Consider the following 21910-nt stretch of genomic DNA (forward strand, 5'->3'; position numbering starts at 1 on the left):
AAGTAAATAGTCTATACATGAAGCGTGCCGCAGAGTTGTAAACACCCACTATAAACCGTCTTCTTAAAGAGTCTGGGGGTTTTCCTTATTTCCTCCACACTAACCATCTCCTTGGATGTGAAAGTTGGACTATAAAGAAAGCTAAGCACTGAAGAATTGATGCTTTTGAACTGTGGTGTTGGAGAAGACTCTTGAGAGTCCCTTGGACTGCAAGGAGATCCAACCAGTCCATCCTAAAGGAAATCAGTCCTGAATATTCATTGGAAGAGCTGATGCTGAAGCTGAAACTCCAATACTTCGGCTACCTGATGCAAAGAACTGACTCCTTGGAAAAGACCCTGATGCTAGGAAAGATTGAAGGCAGGAGGAGAAGGGGATGACAGACAATGAGATGGTTGGATGGCATCACTGACTCTATGGACATGAGTTTGAGTAAGCTCTGGGAGTTGGTGATGAACAAGGAAGCCTGGTGTGCTGCAGTCCATGGGGTAGCAAAGAGTCGGACACGACTGAGCGACTGAACTGAACTGTCTTCTCACATCCCTTCCTTATTCCCTTCCCCCAGCCCTCACCTGCTTGTGATCCCTGCAGGAAAACCTCTTCCTTTGAACCACCTGCTGGAATCCTGATTGATACAAAAAAACTACAATGAGTAGACATGGACTGCTTTAAATGGTATCTTTTTCTTTTTTAATGGCCATATTGGAATGCAGATGTTGATGGGGGAAGAAAACTTGTGATAAAGAGTCTGACTAACTTAAAAATGAAACAATTGAAGGTTGACTATTCATTGCTCCTTTTTAACATTTATCCTTATGGCCTCCTAGAATTACCTAACTTCCGGGAATTAGGTCAAATTGTTTTATAATTTAGTGGCACAGAAACAGGGATTCTTTCATTAATTTCATTTTTGGTAAATTCTAAGTCTGGCATTATAGAGTCATACGATTAGAGCAAGCATAAATTGTCTACTTGTAAATCTCAACATTCATTGGTCATTAAGTCAAACAAACAAATTTCAAACTGTTGGACATTCAAGTAGGTAAGGCTTTAAAGTTCTTCAAAGGTCAAATCAAAGTCAGTAATAGAATTCAAAATGAATAATTCATTTATTTGCATAAAAGCATCTGAGCTTTAACTCTCAATATTTCAAATCAAATATTATTTGTTTAACTTGTGCAGGTGTCTGTAGTTAGTGTATGAATTAGCAGTGTTAATTTGCTAAAATCTCACCCATACTAGCATTCCGTAACTACAACATTTATGTTTCAATCTAAGATACACACACTTTGGAGAAGCTAAAGATTTTTTCATATAGAAGTCTTTCTAGAGTGTAAATCTGAGTTCATCCCAAATAGAATTAGAACAGTCCCCCAGAAATGTCTCCTGTTTGCATTTGGTCTGAAACATTGCTCTTCTAAACTGTCCAGTTGTCAGAATTGCCTGGAGAGCATTTTTAAAAACACAGATTACTGGCCTCGGTCTCATTTCTCCTGTAGAGACTGGAGCAAGGTGGGACTATATCTGTTACATTCATCACTGTGTTTCCAGAATGTAATGCATTACATACATTATGGCCTGCCATAATCATTTGATGAATAAATAAATCAGAATGTCCGAAGGTTGATCCAGGAACCTGTATTTTTATAAGGGCTCCAGTTGATTCTGATGACCAATAACTTCTCGAATCACTGATTTTAACTTGGAATTTTAGACCTGGAGGAGATTTTAGCCGTTATTTAATTCAACCCACTTGCTTTGTAAGTAGAAAAACATGAAGTCTTAGACATTAAATAACTTATGTATAATCATATTTTCATACTTAGCAATCTATTTTAGGACAAATGACGGAAACAAGGAGAAAGGGAGACTAAAAGATACAGTTTTTCTGTGTGTGTGGTGTGTTAAAATGCCAACATGGCTAAAGATTTTTTTTTAATTATAGTTGATTTACTATATTATATTAATTTTAGGTGTACAGTTTAGTGATTTAGTGTTTTTAGTGATTATACTCCATTAAAAGTTATTACAATAGCTATAATTCCTTGTTCTAGTCAGTACAGCCTTGTTGCTTATCTATTTTATACATAGTAGTTTGTATCTCTTAATTCTATACCCCTAAATTACTCCTCTCCCCAGTGGTAACCACTTGTTTGTTTTCCATGTCTGTGAGTCCATGCACATTCCATATACATTCATTTGTATTATTTTTTTGATTCTACATATTAGTGATATCATACAGTATTTGTCTTCTTCTAACTTATTCACTAAGCATAATATCAGAGTCCATCTATGTTGCTGCAAATGGCAGAGTTTCATTCTTTTTAATGACTGAGCCATATTCCACTGTATATATGTATGTACCACATCTTCTTTATCAGTTCATCTGTTGGTGGGCAACTGGTTCGCTTCCATAGCTTGGCTATTGTAAACAGTGCTCCTGTGAACACGGGGGTACATGTATCTTTTTGAATTAGTGTTTTCATTTTTTTCTGCATACATACTCAGAAGTGGAATTGTGGGTCATATTTTAGTTGTGGGTTCGATTTTTAGTTTTTTGAGGGAACTCGATACTGTTTTTCCATGGTGGATACACCAATTTATATGCCTACCCACCAACAGAGTACAATAGTTCCTTTTCCTCCATATCCTCTTCAGCATTTGTTATTTGTGGGTTTTGGTTTTTTGGGTGTTTTTTGTTGGTAGCCCACTCTGATTGGTATGAGGTGGTACCTCATTGTAGTTTTGATGTTCATTTCTCTAATAATTAGTGGTGTTGAGCATCTTTTCATGTGCCTGTTAGCTATCTGTAAGTCTTCTTTGGAAAATATAGCTACTTAGGTCTTCTGCCTATTTTTTGATTGAGTTTTTTTTTATATATATATTGAGTTGCATGAGCTATTTATATATTTTGGATTGAAAGATAGAGTTTTTACCTTAAATACAAGCCATTTTACATCTTGGTCTTAAGGACTATAAGAGGTCAACGGAAAGACAACTTGAAGCCAGACTCATTACGGTATTCATCTACCTGAGACTCTGTCAGGACACTGTTTCAGAGATAACTAAGGAGACTGCCCTCCTCTGCTCCTTTTCTCCCACAGATTTGCATCCAATTATGTCAAATACTTGAAGAAAATGTTTTGCTTTTACTTAAAGTATCTATGGTAGCACTAGTGGTAAAGAACCCACCTACCAACACAGGAGACCTAGGAGACATGAGTTCGAGCCCTGGGTTGAGAAGATACCCTGGAGAAGGGAACGGCAGCCCACTCCAGTATTCTTGCCTGGAGAATCTCATGGACAGAGGAGCCTGGAGGGCTACTCAAAGAGTCAGACACGACCGAAGTGACTTAGCACACAGACAAATTATCTATAATATCTTTTTTTTCCGATAAGAATTTCTCAGACAATTCTCATGTTCTCTGTGCAGCATAAATTAGGCAAATAGTAGAGAAGTTATTTTTTCTTGCAAAAAGCCTGCAAGCTCAGTTCAGTTCAGTTGTTCAGTCATGTCCAACTCTTTGCGACCCATGGATTGCAGCACACCAGGCTTCCCTGTCCATCACCAGTTCCCGGAGCTTACTCAAACTCATGTCCATAGAGTCGGCGATGCCATCCAACCATCTCATCCTCTGTTGTCCCCTTCTCCTCCTGCCTTCAATCTTTCCCAGCATCAGGGTCTTTTCCAATGAGTCAGTTCTCTGCATCAGGTAGCCAAAGTATTGAAGTTTCAGCATCAGCATGAACAGTATGAAAAGGCAAAAAAGCCTGTCAATAATGTAAAATTCATTTGCTAACACAATATTTTATGCAAATACACCAAAAAATGTTGAATATCTAACTTCTTACTTCTGCCTGCATATTAACATGATTAGAAAATATTTGTGGCTAGATAGTCATCAGAAAGTAAACATTCAGTCACCTAGCTGTTATTCACAAAATTATTTCACTATGTTTAAACGGAATTTACTGCTGACCACAGTAATTCTTATCTCTCTTAAAAGGAGCTATGTAGCTAATATCCTCAAGAATATTCAACAGCCCAAAATAAAGGCGCTGGCATAAATGTTTAAAGTACTAGTAAAATAAAATTTAGCGTTTGGTAGAAAATGATTCACATTCTTTTTTAAAAGTGTATGTATGCATGCTGAGTTGCTTCAATCATGTCTGACTCTTTGCAATCCTATGGACTGTAACCCACCAGGCTCCCCTGTCCATGGGATTCTCCAGGCAAGAGTACTGGAGTGGGTTGCCATTTCCTTCTCCAGGATATCTTCCCACCCCAAGGATCAAACCCATCTGCATTGAGGGCAGACTGTTTTCCATCTGAGCCACCAGGAAAGCCAACCATGTACTAGTTGTATGCAAAGCACGATGCTTAGAGCACTTCATTTATCTAAGAATGTAGGATACTTAGGCAAGTATCATGTGTGGATATTCTTGTGTATACACATAAACATGTATGTGACCATGTATATGGCATACCCATACAATGATACATTACATAGTATTTACAGTGTGTTACTCACTCAGTCGTGCCCGACTCTTTGCGATCCCATGGACTGCAGCCCACCAGGCTTCTCTATCCATGGGGTTTTCTAGGCAAGGATACTGAAGTGGTTTGCCATTTCCTTCTCCAGGGGATCTTCCCTACCCAGGGATCAAACCCAGGTCTCCTGCACTGCAGGCAGACTCTTTACTGACTGAGCTACCAGGGAAGCTTAAATACATAATATACAAAGTTTCTGGGCAGATATTAAAACCCAGTTGATCATTTTTATTGTGGTCATCACTGATGGCCTGCCCAATAGCCATTGCCTTTCTGTCTTGCCAGCAGAACACTGATTTTGTTGAGGCAGCCACGTGCCAACCCAGGGGAGGAGTTACAATGGACCTAAATCAGTCATGGGTCTCATTCTCTTCTGCCCATATGGTGGGTCTCAGGATAGGGGCCAGTTCTTGTTTGGGAATGAGAGATGAGAGGAAGTCTGCTAAGGTTTCTGGGAGGATTTCCCTCCTCAGAAAATGAGGCTGTGCATGAGAAGAAAGCTCTTTTTGCTTCTAGCCCACTCCTTCCTGCATAGCAATCTTCCAGTTGATAATGCAGTGCCTAGAGCTGTACTAGCCTCCTTCTGACTACAGGATGAGACATTTCTGGTACACTGTGAATCAAGCGTGGCTTCTTGATTATGTCGCAAACTACAGAACCAAACCTGATACCATCTACCACTGAATTTCGTGTAAATCAATAACAGCCACCATTGTGAGGGGTTCCTGTTGCTTTCTGAGAAAGCATTCATGACTGATACAGTTAGTTCTGGGGAGTAGGACTAAAGGGGCAGGAAAGGAGACCAGTGTCTTATTTTAATTGTGTATTGTATTCTGCTTCTTTAATTACTTATTTTACCATGTATGGACACTATTTTCAAAACTACAGTGCAACTCATCTGATCTTTTTAAAATTGCATTTCTGAATATCTGCTGTATTAATTTGGAGAAAACTGAGAGCCATAATGTTTTAAATAGTACCATAACTCATTCGCTCACAATTTATATCTAGGCATTCTTTCACCAATATACATATAAGCCATCCCTTGGAATATTTGAACAGTTAGCTAATTTTGAATTTTAACATCAAATTCTCCTTCTTTCCAAACTATCTGTGAGTGTTTGTGTGTCTCCCAAAGAATGTAAGTATGAGTCTCACTAGCATGAGTTTGGAGGGGAGTCGTTTACTGTGTCTACTGGGATTTACTTCCTACCCACAGTTTTTTCCTAAGTAACAGAGTGAGAATGAATTGTTCCCAATAGCTTGGACTAAGTCAGGAGATACTTATACCAAGGAGATATATCTGGTCTATATTTACCAGATAGACCAGGATGAGGAAGAAGGGCTGAAGCATTAAGCAACATGAGCTCAAGGGCTCCGTGGTGTTTCTGCAAGAAAGGACCTTTATCTTTGTACAATCTAATTGACCTTAATGTCAAATTTAACAACTGTCAGCCTATGAGAGGGGTTATAACCTCCTTTGGCATGTGCTTGTGCAAGATTCCTGGGGACAAGGCTTGCCAGGGAATCCCTTATTTTCTTCCCATTTCTCCTCAGAGCTCTCACATCTCAGGCTTCTTCTCTCCCTGAAGTGAAGGTGTAGGAATTGAGCAGAAGTTGGTTTTGCCACCTGGAGAAAATGACAAACTACTGCATCCTGAAAGCTGACGTCCTGTCCTCATCTGCAGTCTTTAATGAGATGGATTCAGGGTGAAGAATCAGGATCAGGACAATTAGATCCAGGCCAGTCTTAACATTGCCACTACTGTGATCCTACCCAAAGAACAGGCTTCAAATTCAGGATCACATTCACTTCATTATTTATAATGCCATACTCTATGCCTGGTCCATCGTCAAGACTTGTTGAGGGTTTCGTGGTTAAAGTTCTTAAAACCCTCACTGCTTTTTCAGTTCCCTATACTCTTTTATAACTACAGTATGTGCCTTTCCAGATCTTCATTCTCCAACTCACTTACATATAGCTGTCATAATAATTATTATTTGTCATCGTATTATTCCCTACCTAAGATTTACTGAGAGATAGAAGCAAACATTTGAACGGATGGAGAGATTGAAAAAGCAATCATTTAATAACAAATGATGGGATCCACATTTTTCCATGAGATATTCCTTTTCCCAATTTTTTTTTTTTGTCCCACTTGTGCATATAAGGGCTTCCCTGGTAGCTCAGCTGGTAAAGAATTCATCTGCAATGCCGGAGACACCAGTTCAATTCCTGGGTCAGGAAGAATCGCTGGAGAAGGGATAGGCTCCCCACTCCAGTATTCTTGGGCTTCCCTGATGGCTCAGATGGTAAAGAATCCTCCTTCAATGTGGGAGACCTGGGTTTGATCCCTGGGTTGGGAAAATCCCTTGGAGAAGGGAACAGCTACCCACTCCAGTAACCATGGACTGAAGAGCCTGGCAGGCTCCAGTCCATGGGGTTGGAAAAAGTCGACACAACCAAGCGACCTTCACTTTCACTTTGGTGCATTTAAACTTGTAGGGATATAGATGAAATAACCATAAATCTATTATTTATTTATATTAAGTTAGTTATCCTCACTATTTAAAATCACAAATATAAAATTTTAGATTATTACTTTAAAATATTTCTTTTTCTCACCACTGAAGGAAAATAATTATTTAAAGTGTTTCCACTTGCAGCCTCTACATCACGTCTTTGTCGCAGTTACAGCTACTTTTTATCATCTAACAAAAGCAGACATGCATGGCTCTTTCTCTTAAAAGGAAGCCTGTAACAGAGAACCTAAAGGAGGTTCTGAGGGGCGATCAGGAGGAAACCTGAGTCCCCAGCTCAGACTCCTTTGCAGGTGGTGCTTGGATAAGGCATTTCCTGGCAGCAGCCTCTTGGGTCTGATACACCACTTCAGTGGCCACTTAGATGTTACATCTTGGTTTAGAGGCCAAAGGAATGTCCTGATTTTAACTAGTCCCATCCATGACTCTTTAAACTTACAGAAGATGCTGTGACGTCTTCTGAGTTCTCGGTCTTTACCCAGTCAAGTAGAGTTCAAGTAGGCTTTGAGATCTTTTCCTAGTAAGAAGATCTTCAGAATCCCCCAATAAAAAAGAATGTTCCTTTTACAAACTGTAATAACCATTAATCTTGGAACACTGAGAGTAGAATAGCCTAGGATGTGCAAACCAGAGGCAGAGGTCTGGGACATCGGGTCCAAGGGAGCCCGGGCCCCGCTGGGTGGGGGTAAGGAGACGGATGTGAGAGGTGCCGCTGGGTCCCCGATGCAGCTCCCAGATGATCCTGCGGTATTTTCCAGGTTGCCAGGTAGCCTATGAGGCTTATGAAAATGTGTCTGGAGAAGTGGGGCCAGAGGACCAGGGTGGGGGGCTAGGAACAGTGGTGAGGGAAGGTAGGAGGCCTCTGCCGCTGTAATTGTGACTCCTGGGTTGGCAATGACGTGATCACTGTGCAGTCTGAGTCCTGGGAACCAGGTGTTGGGGTGTGTTCTGAGAATGAATTGAGAGTGGAGGTGGGGAAGAGAAATAGCCTTCATGGTGCTCCTTTCACGTAATTACAGTACAACGTCTGTGGGTCTACCTCTAGCTATAATAATTCAAACCTAATCAGAGTTTACTGCACAGGGCTCTCTTGCCATTATATTATCAGCTGTTTTCTCCTCTTTTACAAGAGAAAGTGCATTGTCAAAAGGTTACAGTGTGTGCAGTTTTGTAATGATGGACTGAAATAATCACCTTCCTACGGCCCCAGCCTGCTTCTACATACACATAACACTTAACATAGAGCTTTTACACTGAAGCGGGCTGTAACTAATTCAAACATACATGTTCTCTGACCTAGGAATACCTGCAGATCTACAATTGTGGGGTCATGAGGCCACAAGGTGCTACAGAGCATGGATTTCAGAATCAGACACACTTGAATTAGCAACCAGACTCTGTCACTTACTAGCTATGTGACCCTAGGTGAGTTACTTAACCTCTCAAAGTCTCAAGTTCTTCATCTGAGAACCAGGAATAGTACTGACTTACCAGTGCTGTTATTTTTTTTTCTAGAAAAGAAACTGAAAAATTCTACTTAGTTGTCCAACTTCATTTCCCTCTCTGCAAATAAAGGCCAAGGAATAAATAGTATATGCCAGGTGCCAATGGCCAATCAATTACAGATATATTTTCTTTCCCCTCTGGAAAAAAGTTGTTTGTCTTTCATTTAAAACTGAAGTTGGAGTTAAGATAGCCTCAAGTGTTAGAACACTATGAAACTTTTGTTTTTTAATTTTGGCTGAAAATGACAACCACTCAATACACAAAAGTTTAATGTAAAAGGAATGCAAACAAAATAACAATACAGTGACAAAGTGACATGGAAACTTGATATAAAAAAAATCACACATGCTTCAAACAGAATACAAAATCAAAGTAATGGACAAAAAAGGATTTTATTTTAATTATACCTGCAAACTAAAATAAAAAAGCCAAGTTTCAAAATCTTTTAAAGAATATTGACAACTGTATAATCAAATGATTTCTTTGCTTGAATAGGATTTACCACTGTTTTTTTAAACAATGAATATAAACATTTTAATATTTAGTGTTGCATATTAAATTGATATTTTAAATGTTTAGTTTAAAATAGAGTGTTTAAAAAAATTCAATATTCAAAAATGAGAATACTTTGGTATTAAACTATTCCACTGCCAGAGATAGATTCTAATCCTGAAACAATGGCCCTAGGAATTTGAAATCAAGCCAGTTGGTTACATTCCATGAAGTTCCCTCTGTCTGGCCCCCAAATATGGGTGGGGCTTGTATTTGGCTCTGGCTTTGATCCTATTGGGGATGATGGTGGCAACAGAAGCTGTCTCTCTAGGAACTTCTTGATCCAGGGCCTGCTCTGGTTTTAGAAGTGAACTCCAATGTGGTTAGGTGAAGGTATCAGAGAAAAAATGAAAAATGTTACTCTCTGATGACACTTCTGAAATGTTCATATTGTTTCAGTCAAGTTATAGCACAATAAAGCATTTTGCTTTAAAATCATGTATTGATCAATATTTATTACATATACCTGGATATTGGATATTGTCTGCCTAATGTATCACATTATGTTGATCTTAGGTACACAACTCCATTGGTATTTGTCCTAAAAATCTTCAGTTAATGATCAAATGTGTCACTAAAAGTTTTTATTTCAGTTTTAGAATTTCACTTCATTCAGTTCAGATCAGTTCTGTTCAGTTGCCCAGTCATGTCTGACTCCTTACAACCGCATGGACTGCAGTACGCCAGGCTTTCCTGTCCATCACCAACTCCCAAAGCTTGCTCAAACTCATGTCCATCAAGTCAGTGATACCATCCAACCATCTCATTCATTTCATTGATGGACAGTAATTCATGAGCTTAAATCTCATTTGATGGGGAATAATTTACATGTATTTATATACTATTTTTTCCATTTTAATTGCTTATTTTTCCCCCAAAGCCTATCCCAATATTTGAACTTGTCCTTGGTAGTTGTTTAAGATACTGAGAGGATTCCAGGACACTGAAACCTTAGGTCCAGATCATAGTGATTAGGGACACATTTTGAGATTTCTTCCCGGTTCTCTTCGTGAAGAACCCCTCTAACCCTTGGCCGACTAGAGCTCTGAGCCTATCTTTCCTATGTTTATACCAGATAAATCCAACCCTCCTTGATTCGGTGATCCATGAACCAGACCAGTCTGATTATTTTTCTCTTGAGAATTTGAACTGAGAGACACAGGCTGGGAGGTCATGTGCTGGTGGTGACTAGGGCTTCAAGGTCCTGTGGATGAGAGGCTGTGACAGCTTTTAACAGCCATGTGTGTGTGGAGTTCACACAGAGAGCCAGTCTGCAGGGAGAGGCTGGACGAGGCAGGGGAAACAGAAAACTGCGGGCAAGAGAACGTGCAGCCCCAGAACAGCTGCATAGCCCCAAAGCCTTTTCAGTTTCCAAGTCTAACTCCCGACAGGGCTCGACTGTCCTTCCTGTCTTGAATTCCGTGAGGAGCTTCTGTATAATAAATCTTTTACGTGAAGTAGCCAGAGTGAGGCTGTGTTCCTTGCAACCATATGAGCCCTAAGACCTCGAGTGAAGCCTTCCTGTTTTAGAAATTCCACATCTGACTCCATTGACAGCAAGGGAGTATTTGATAACGACATCCTCTCTGAAATACTTCCACCCAAGACTTGTGGATTCACTCTTCTGAGACTAGCGACATTTAAAACTCAATGTTAATTACAGTATTGGATTAGATATATGTGGCCTTGGAGGAAATCATACCATCATAATTTGTAATTTAATTCCTTTATAGAGAGTGCATTGTAAAATTTATGACACACTCTACATTTGCCCTACTCTTTTCAATGTGAACATGTTTCATTTTCCTTGAAGAAGAAGAATGGCAGCTATTGACTGGCTTTGTCTCCTCCTGGCATCTGTTAACATTTACCATCTTCCCTGAGCAGTAGGCCTGTTCTTGCCATAGTGATTTTCTCCTTCTAAAGGTTGCTAAACAAGCACTGGGGGTCTTAGCATTCTTGTCTAGCTTCAACTTATTTGGGATCCAGCAAAGGACTATTTCTGGTGTGAAACCAGTTCATTTATCTTTTAACCTAAGGGATGTGTGCACTCAGTCGCTCAGTTATGTCCAACTCTTTGTGACCCCATGGACTGTAATCTGTCATGCTCCGCTGTCCATAGGATTTCCAGGCAAGAATACTGAAATGGGTTGCCATTTCCTACTCCAGGGGATCTTCCCAACCCAGGGATCGAACCCATGTCTCTTGCATTTCCTGCATTGACAGGCAGATTCTTTACCATTGTGCCACCTGGGAAGCCCCAACCTAAGGGAAAGGTAAAAGTAAAATGAAACTGGGGAGATATACAAGTAGGGGAATGAAATATATGTGATAAAAATAATTGTGGTAAAGAGATGAGTTAAAAATTCACCTTGTGGGGAAAATACACATGACCGCATAGGTTCTGAAGAATGCCCCAAAGCCTAATGGATTAGCTTGAAGTATCCTATGAGATCATTTGCCTTTTCTTGATGTCTCTACAAATAAGGCCGTTCATAGCCAAGGTGTGTGCTGTTTTAACAGCCACAGTGATGCTTCCAACCTTGTCCTGGTGGACACAGTTCACTCTCTCTGCCTCTGCTTCTGTTAATGAATAATAGTAAGGCTTTCCAGGTGACCCAGTGGTAAAGAATTCACCTGCCAAGCAGGAGACGCAAGAGACTCAGTTTTGATCCTTGGATCAGGAAGATCCCCTGGAGGGGGAAAGGCCAACTCACTCCAGTATTCTTGTTTGGGAAATCCCAAACAGAGGAGTTTGGTGGACTACAGTCTGCAGGGTCACAGAGAGTCAGACATGACTGAGCACGCATTCACAAAGAGCAGGAAACATGAGGGTCAGAAACAGGCTCTGAAGCCGAACTGCCTAGTTGTTTCTTTTTTTTAAATTCTTTCCTTATTCATTTATTTATTTTGGTTGTGCTGGGTCTTCACTGCTTTGCATGGACTTCCTCTAGTTGTGGGGAGTGGGAGCTACTTTTCATTGTGGTGCACGGGCTTCTCATTGCAGTGGCTTCTCTTGTTGCAGAGCACAGACTCCAGGCACATGGGCTTCAGCAGTCACAGCACTCGGGCTCAGTAGCTGTGGCAGATAGACTTAGCTGCTCCACGGCATGTGGGATCTTCTTGGACCAGGAATTGAACTGGTGGCACCTGCTTTGGCAGGCAGATTCTTAACCTCTGTACCACCAGGGAAGTCCCAAACTGCCTAGTTTTGGATTCCAGCTTTACCACTGAACAGCGGTGGACCTTGCAAGTTACTTAACCTCCTTGTGCCTCAGTGTTTTAAGATGTAAAATGGGAGAATACTACTACCTACCTTACCAGAAGGATGTGAGAAATAAATGAGTGCTGGTATATTGTAGGTCCTCAAGAAAGTCAGTAATCATTGGGAGGGTTATTAGTATTATTTCAGCAAGTCAAGGGTAGGTGGTATGAGACAGAATGGAGTTGGGTTGTAATCTCCCATTAGAAGTTTACACTTTCCACTGGATAACATAGGTGAGGGGAGCAAGAGTCATGAAGTCAGGCTTTACTTCTTACTAGCCCTCTGACCTGAGCCACATGACAACTTTTCCAAGCCCTGGTTTGCTTACCTAAAATTGGGCATCATAATGGGATCTACCTCATCATATGGAGAAGGAAATGTTTGTTTTTTTTTCCATTTATTTTTATTAGTTGGAAGCTAATTACTTTACAATATTGTAGTGGTTTTTGCCATACATTGACATGAATCAGCCATGGATTTACATGTGTTCCCCATCCGAACCCCCCCCGCCGCCCACCTCCCTCCCCATCCCATCCCTCTAGGTCATCCCAGTGCACCAGCCCCGAGCACTTGTCTCATGCATACAACCTGGACTGGCGATCTGTTTCACACTTGATAACATACATGTTTTGATGCTGTTCTCTCAGATCATCCCACCCTCGCCTTCTCCCATAGAGTCCAAAAGTCTGTTCTATACATCTGTGTCTCTTTTTCTGTCTTGCATATAGGGTTATCGTTACCATCTTTCTAAATTCCATATATATGTGTTAGTATACTGTATTGGTCTTTATCTTTCTGGCTTACTTCACTCTGTATAATGGGCTTCAGTTTCATCCATCTCATTAGAACTGATTCAAATGAATTCTTTTTAATGGCTGAGTAATATTCCATTGTGTATATGTACCATAGCTTCCTTATCCATTCATTTGCTGATGGGCATCTAGGTTGCTTCCATGACCTGGCTATTATAAACAGTGCTGCGATGAACATTGGGGTGCACGTGTCTCTTTCAGATCTGGTTTCCTCGGTGTGTATGCCCAGGAGTGGGATTGCTGGGTCATATGGCAGTTCTATTTCCAGTTTTCTAAGGAATCTCCACACTGTTCTCCATAGTGGCTATACTAGTTTGCATTCCCACCAACAGTGTAAGAGGGTTCCCTTTTCTCCACACCCTTGGAGAAGGAAATGTTAACCAAGTCCAGTATTCTTGCCGGGAAAATCCCATGGACAGAGGAGCCTGATGTAGCTACAGTCCTTGGGGTCACAAAGAGTTGACTATGACTTAGCAGCTGAGCATGCACTCACCCACCCCATCATAAGTGCTCAAACCTAGTTATATATACAGTGCAGAGCAGAATTTAAGTTCCAAGTGAACAGCCACTCTCATAGGAAAATGCTGTAAGGATTCTGAAACAGGAATGCTGCAAGCGTCCCCTAAGTATAACTTAGGGGCAATGAGTGGACAGAAACACGGAGTAAAGAAAAGCCAAGTTCAGTGCCCGTGTTCTGTACAGGCCCCGACCCAAAACTCTCCTCTCAGCCCCGCCCTAGGAAAGGGAGTAAGAGTAGCCAGTAAACTTTTTGTATCTTTAACTACTTTAAGATTTTATCTCTGATCTTACCAGTATCATCTAGATATGGTTTTCTTTATAACATCCTACTTGGGGTTCATGATGCTCTTCAGATCTGGCTTGATATTTTTCAGAAATTTTAGAAAATTCTCAGGCATTATCTCTGCATACCTTTATTCTGCCCCATTATCTCTGTCCTGCTGTCTCTCTCTCTCATTCTGGGTTTACGGTTCCATATATTTTAGACTTTTTCACCTGTCCCTGATGTCACTCATACTGTTTTGTGTATTTTCCACCCTTTTGTCTCTCTATGATTCAACGTAGATACTTTCTTCTCACCCGATTCTTTTTCAACTGTATCTAATCGTTATTTAAACCTATTCATTGAACTCTTAATATCAATTATTGTGTTTTGAATTCTAGAATTGTCTTTTTTAACTTTTACCTTCATTTCCCATTCTTTCCCAGTTTTATCATTCTGGCCTTCTAATTTCTTAAATGTGTTAATCCTAATTTTCAAAAATTCTTACTGAATAACTCCGAAGTCCATACTCCGTATAAGCCCATTTCTGTCATTTTCTCTTTTCCTTTGAGTCTCAGCTTTTTATGTGCTTGATACTTTTTAATTGATTGATAGATTTTGCAATAAAACATTCAGAGATAATCTGTGGTCATAGGTGATGTTATCTCCCTCCAGAAAGGGTTTGGTTTGCCTCTGGCAAGCAGCTGTGCTCGAGGAGTAGCAGATACAGATCATCTAGGCAGTCAGGCTCTGGTCTTCGTGAGGCTAGTCTCTGCCCATCCAGCACACTCTTATCCTTGGAATATACCCCTTTGAGATTCCAAAACAACCCCTGGAGGGGAGGGGGTTGCTGGTTTACCAGGTCCCCTCCTCCTCGGCAAGCTCTGACCTCTAATATTTCTTCCCATGACCCACACGTCTGTGGAAAGCTCTACACAGGGTCCGGTCTCTCAGGTCCCACTTTTAGAACTGGCATCTGCATGAAGAAGAAAAGGGGCTTCCTGGGTGGCACAGTGGTAAAGAATCTGCCTGCCAACGCAGGAGACACTAGAGACATGGGTTCAATCCCTGGGTCGGGAAGATCCCCTGGAGTCGGAAACGGTAACCCTCTCCAGTATTCTTGCCTGGGGAATCCCATGGACAGAGGAGCCTGTCAGGCTACGGTCCACGGGGTCACAGAGAGTTGGATACGACTGAGCGTGTGCACGCACACACACAGACACACACTCACACACACTGAAGAAGAAAGGCAATGAATTTCACACTCATTTGTTTGGGCTTCCCTCTGTTCACATATCCAGACCCTACTAATCCAGTTCCTTACCACCTAGGTGACATTTCTAATTCTCAAAGAGAGGGTTGGTTCAAAACATCCTTTTCCACCATTGTTAGAACCAGAACTCTTGTCTTTGATTTTGTTGCATATCTGATGTTCTTACTCTTCATATTTCAAGTAGCATGAATATTTCCAAAAAATTAACAATAAATGTGATAATGTTCCAAACAGCTTGCCAAACTTTTAGTGGAGAAAATAAATTTTAAAGACAGGTAGGTCAGTGGGAAAGGAGAGAAACACCCCTAAGGAGATCCAAACCTTTACCACAGATGGTAAGGCCAACATATTCCTTCGTGTTATAAATCACATTATCAATAACTTGCGGAATCTTTAGTTGTATTACCCCTTTAGTTTCCAGGATGTTACTAAAGTCCTTGGGAGCCTTTATTCCTTATCTGTAAATTTTTTTTATTTTTACATTTTAAAAATTTTATTTGAAGTATAGATGGTTTACAATGTTGTATTAATTTTTGCTATATAGCAAAGTGATTCAGTTTTATATATATTCCTTTTTTAATATGCTTTTGTTATGGTCTATCATAGGATATTGAATATAGTTCTCGGTCTTATACAGTAGGACCTTGTTGTTATCCATTCTATATATAATAGCTTATGTCTGACCTATTAGATTTAAATCTCCTTTCTCCTAGCTCATCCTGGGGTTACTTTTGATGAGTAAAAAAGATGGACTCACTACCATACAAAAGGCAACAGCATGGTGACCATAATCTGTTTTATAGGTTTTGTAGGGTTTTGTTTGTTTTTAGAAAACAAAACCAAATTAAATGACTCCAAGGGATGAGGCTTGCCTGAAAGCTTGGATAGGACATAGATATAACACAGTACAACACACACAAGAGTTAGGCAGTAGATACCTGTTCAAAATAAATCTCTCTCCGAGACTATAAAGAAACTTGAGCTGCTTGCCCCAAGGGTTGACACGGGCTGAGAAAACATCTCCCGCCTGATGGGGAGCATTTGGTGCTGCTCCTAGAAACCAAACCTGGGTATCAAACCCAGTCAGCGTTTTCATTGCCTTCTTTTGAGTTGATATGTTCCACTTTCATCTTTAATTCATTAAAAATAATAAACTCTTTATGTCTCTAGTCCAGGTGAATCCCTCCTTCTCTGGGAGCTTTAGTTGGCTAGACTGTTGGCAGAATTCATACCTGTTGTTGAAAAGCAAGAGCCTCTGCTTCCAGCCTCTATGAGAGTAAGAGACAGGAAATCCCTGTGGCAAAAAAAAAAAAAAAAAAGACATGTTCATAAGAATGCAGAAATGGTCCAGCATTCCTTTCTATCTCAGATGCTGTGTCAAAAGACAGAGGTGCAGCACTCCAAAGCTTTATATTCAGATAAAATATGAGCATGGATGGTGGTCCAGATCATTAATGATAGAATTATATTAATACTTCCTTTGTTAGGCTTACTTTTCCTAACAGCAACTGTTCATTGAAGGTTTTCTCCGTACTAGGGACAGTTATGATGGCATTATATTTTCACAGTAACTCTGCAAGACACATGTTGGTTGTTTTATATTCTTTAATGAGATAGTCAGGAAGAAACAAGGTTTATTATACTCACAGGTCCTAGAGGCAGGAGGCACACCAAGCAAGGCCAATGGGAAAAAACAGGGTGGTTAGAAGGCAGAAGACAGGAGTTGGGGTGGGGGAAGCACTTAGGCTACTTTGTTGAGGTGATCATGCAAAAGGCAAGGCAGGACAGGGTAAACAGTTTAGAGCTGGCAAGCTGGAATAATGTCTGTGGGCTCTGACCTGTAGGGTGATCCCTAGTTCCTGGCACCTGGCCCTGGGATGATTAAAGCTGAGGAATATTGCCTCTGGGGTGGATTGAATACGCACCAGATAGAAGAGATAAGGCTCTGGAAAGAGTTTGCATATCAAAGTCATGCTCCAGGCTGGGCCCTTTGCCATCTCTAAGAATCAGCTAGACCAGGGAGGGGCAGTCTCTCTGCAGCCAGAATGGTTTCTTATGATGTCAAAACATCATAATATACAGGAAATTAACACAATACATTAGTATTCCTTTATAATAGAAGAGGAAACTGAGGTTCAGAGAGGTCCAGTTAGAGCTCAACTGGTATTTATCAGAGTAAGATTAAACTTGAAGCCTGAACAACCTTTAAGTGCTATCCTGCATTAATTTTTCCTTAAGTAAAGTTCTTCCAAGTCACAGTATCTCCAGATACGTATTTAAACAAACAAGACAATACTGCTAGAGTGATTTGATTTCTTTGATGGATTATTTTGTAAATTAATACATTGTAGTTAATATGCACATTTACCAGAGTTGAAGACACGGTAATTAAAAACATTCATCAAGCAATATTTTCAACTGTTCAATTTTCATGAATTTATATTTCATCTTATTTTCACTGGGGAGTAGGGCTTTGCTCATTCAACAGACCATATAGCTTGTCGGTATATTGCATTGTTGTTTTGTATGGTCTTTTGTTTTCTCCAGCGGGACATGTGTGAGTGCTCAGTCACTTCAATCATGTCCAACTCTTTGTGACCCCATGGAGTGTAACCCACCAGACTCCTCTGTCCATGGGATTCTCCAGGCAAGAATACTGGAGTGGGATGCCCTGCCCTCCTCCAGGGGATCTTCCCAACCCAGGGATCAAACCCACATCTCTTACATGTCCTGCATTAGCAGGTGGATTCTTTATCATCTGGGACAGACAAGTAAACATGGTCTTCACTCATTTAGGTTTCACATAAGGGACTTCCCAACAAAGACTTGTGAGGTCTTGGAGTTGTATTCACATCTTCATTTAGAAAAAATTAATCTATTCTATGGAAGACAGATTTTATTGTTTGAACGAGGGGGGTTGTACAAAAGTGAACTGTTACAAAGAATGTGAACTATCTATATTACAAGTAAGCTAGAACAATTCAAAATTTAAGGAATTTCTGGAGAACATAACTCAGTGTTAGAAGCAGGGAAAAAAAATTTTTTTGATGGAAAATCCTAAAACCACAATTAAGCTACAGCTTTTAGATCAAACCTAAATCTTAATAGGTGGGAGACTATATTTTTATCTTTTTACTTATTGAATTTATTTTGGCCTTGTTTCTTTCCAAAATGGACTTGGAGAAAAAACTCAAGAAATGATAATATAAAATAAGGGTAATAAGAGAAAACTCTGTTTCTTCCTACTCACAACGCTTCTGACACCAAATGCGTGGGCTTTCCTTGCCAAGCAGTTCTCCAATTCTGTGACACCAGCTGGGTGCCCTACAATTTAATTCATTATGACACTACCCAGAGTTAGCAAAAACTCCACAAGTTAAGGGCTCAGTCCCATAAGACTGTCCCCAGTTCAGACACCAGTCACGAGTCCCAGCTTGTCACTGGTACTTCTGACTAACCGGCTATAAACCAGAGGTTCCCATGACTCTCTCCTCGAGTTTAATACTTTGCTAGAATGGCTCATAGAACTCAAAGAAACTTTATTGTCACCAGTTTATCATAAGCTCAGGAACAGCCAAGTGGAGATACAAAGGGCAACATATGTGTGAAAAGGGGGGTAGCTTCATGCCCTCTACAGACCACTACCCTCCTGGTATATGGATGCCTTCAACAATCTGGAATCATTCTGAACCCCAGTCCTTTAAGCCTTTATGGAGACTTCCTTATGTAGCCATGGCTGAATAAAGCTTTAGCCATTGGTGATTAACTCAGTCTCCAGGCATTCTCCCCTCCTCAGAGATCTCAGGATGGGGTTGAAAGTTCCAACCGTCTAATCTCATGGCTGGTTCCTCTAGCAACCAGCCCCCATCCTAAGGTATCTAGAGTTCCATTGAGAATCACCTCATTAACTTAAACACAACTATGATCAAAATGGGGTTTCCCTGGTGGCTTAGTGATGAAGAATCCGCCTGCCAGTGCAGGAGACACGAGTTCAATCCCTGGGTCGGGAAGATCTCCTGGAAAAGGAAATGGCAACCTACTCCAGTATTCTTGCCTGGAAAATCCCATAGACAGAGGGGCCTGGCAGACTACAGTCCATGAGGTTGCAAGAGTTGGACACAACTTAGGGACTAAACAACATGATCAAAAGGGACTTATGAATAACAAAAGACACTCTGCTCACCCTTAATCATTCAGGCGATAACAAAGGTTTTAGAAACTCTGTGCCAGGAACCAGAACAAAGACCAAATATACATTTATTACATTGAACCCAGGTCTCCCACATTGCAGGCGGATTCTTTACCGTCTGAGCCACCAGGGAAGCCCATTATATCACAACATATTAGGAAATAAAACAGAAAGAGAAAATTGGGACTAGTGAAGGAAAGAAAAGAGCACACATGCTAATCCACTCCAAGAGTTTAAATAACTCTTGAGGCAGAATTTAACTCTGAACTTCATAGTAGACACTTTAAAATTGTATATATATAATTTATATAAAAAATATATAATTTTATAATAATTACATTTGATATATATCATATATAATAAATTATATAATAATAAATATATATATCATTTATCTTCCATGTTTACATGAAAATTTTAATTGTCCATAATTTAAAGTAAATACATTAAACACAACTGCCACATAAAATTTAAACTATTGAGGAAAATTAATGGTAAAATTATAAACCCTCTCTTTTAAAAAATTTTAATAGATTTATTTTTTAGAGCAGTTTTAGATTCACAACAAAACTGAAAGGAAGGTTCAGAGATTTTCCATATACTCCTTTCTCCCCCCCTTTATCAACATCCCCCACCAAATTAGTACATTTGTTACAGTCAGTGCACCTACATTGACATGTTATAATCGCCCAAAATTCATAGTTTACACTAAGGTTCACTCTTGGTGTTTTACATTCTATGGGTTTCAACAAATGTGTAATGGCATGTATCCCACAATCGTCATATGATACAGAATAGTTCCACTGCCCTAAAAATTCTCTGTGCTCTGTTCATCATCCCTTTCTCCTTGTCAACACTTGGCAACCACTGATCTTTTTACTGTCTCCATAGTTTTCTGGAACCCACTTTTAAAACGGAAACTTGATACAGTTAAGTATTCATCAGAAAATAGAAGACAAAATTTCCTCCAAAGAAACATGTTTATTGGCATGAAATTCTGTAAGAAATTAATTACTGTAAGGGATGGAGACAGATATATCAGATAACATCCATGACAGGTCTTCCAGAGAGTACAGACGCAGATCTTATTTAGCTATATCCTATAATAAACTCATGAAAGCTGTAACCCCAATTTAGTAAGAGTCTTCCAGGTTTTAAGTTAAATTCCAAGAGACTAACTGGATTGAGTTCATGTTTGGGAAAACCACAGGGGTTGTTAGATAGCACACCCCCTATCTAGACTGGCTTCTATAAATATCATTTAAGAAGGATTTCTATAAGCATCAAAGTTTTGCCTAGAGAATGGTCTTCCATGTTGTTTGAGAACAGATCCACGCTTTAGAGACCAAAAGAGTAGGTTGATAATTTAGTAGGAAAGGTGAAAAGCTTAACTAGTACTTCCCCCATGTGGCAGTGAGATGCAAGAGTATTTTAGGCAACTGACTTTGCTCAGATACTTTGACAAAAGCTAAACTGAGATTAGAGGTTCACAACATAGCATTATCAGAGCTGGTTTAGGCATAGAAAATGTTAAGGCAAGTGTTTGAAGATGCCTGTCTTGGTCATAAAAGAAAATCTTAGAGAAGCATTTAATTCCCAGTAGTAAAACCTTCCCTTGAGTTGAATCAGTATTTCTTGAGCACTTACTACATGTACCAGGTGCTTGACTAGGTATTATATACAATTTACCTAATTTATTTTTTATTTTTTATTTTTTTTCAATTTACCTAATTTAATTGGGTGAGTTATATGTTTAGAATTTCCAAGTAGATATATTGACCTGCTGTATGATGAAAATCATTGACCAAGTGAATTTTGGAGAATGATTTCCAAGTACAATGATTTTTCAGTGATGTCATAGATAAGTGTTAGGCTTTCTTTCTGGCAGTAGTTAAATACAAAGTTCAGTGATTTCTTGAGGCAAAGACAATGCTCAGTGTTCGATGAAAAGTTTTCATTTTCCTCCTTGGCACACTGGAAAAATATATTTTCCAAATTCTCTCACAGTTAAACTGGAGCCAGGTAACTAGGTAGTAGCCAGCGGAGGGCCACAACCCCCAGGAATGATTCCCTGGGCTTGCTCTCTCCCTTGGCCTTGTGGCTACAGGAGAACTCCAGAAAGACAGAACCGCAGGACAGAAGGAGCCCAGATCCCTGAAGAGCCACTTGCAAAGGACGACTTAGGAAAACTGTCCAACCTGCATTCAATCTGCGCACAAATGAAAGGAATTTAATTGTGTTAAGCCAAAGAGATTGTGAGAAACATGTTAATGAAGCTGGCTAGTGTTACCCCTCTTGGCTTTGTGATACTAAAAATGTATTGACAACACAGAAGAATTTTTCTGTTTTATACATAAAAACATGAATAGAATTTTTTTTTTTTAAATTTGTATCTGATCATTGCTTCCCAGGTGGTGCAGTGGTAAAGAATCCACCTGC

The 21910-nt window shown here is 39.9% G+C and overlaps 1 non-coding gene across 1 annotated transcript; it reads left to right on the top strand.

Annotated features, from left to right (window-relative positions):
* The first annotated feature begins 7978 nt into the window (after positions 1-7978).
* LOC122422413 lies at positions 7979-8061 on the top strand. Its single transcript, XR_006263819.1, has one exon.
* The last annotated feature ends 13849 nt before the right edge of the window (positions 8062-21910 follow it).

This window comes from Cervus canadensis, chromosome 19 (genome assembly GCF_019320065.1).
Source record: "Cervus canadensis isolate Bull #8, Minnesota chromosome 19, ASM1932006v1, whole genome shotgun sequence".
Taxonomy (NCBI): domain Eukaryota; kingdom Metazoa; phylum Chordata; class Mammalia; order Artiodactyla; family Cervidae; genus Cervus; species Cervus canadensis.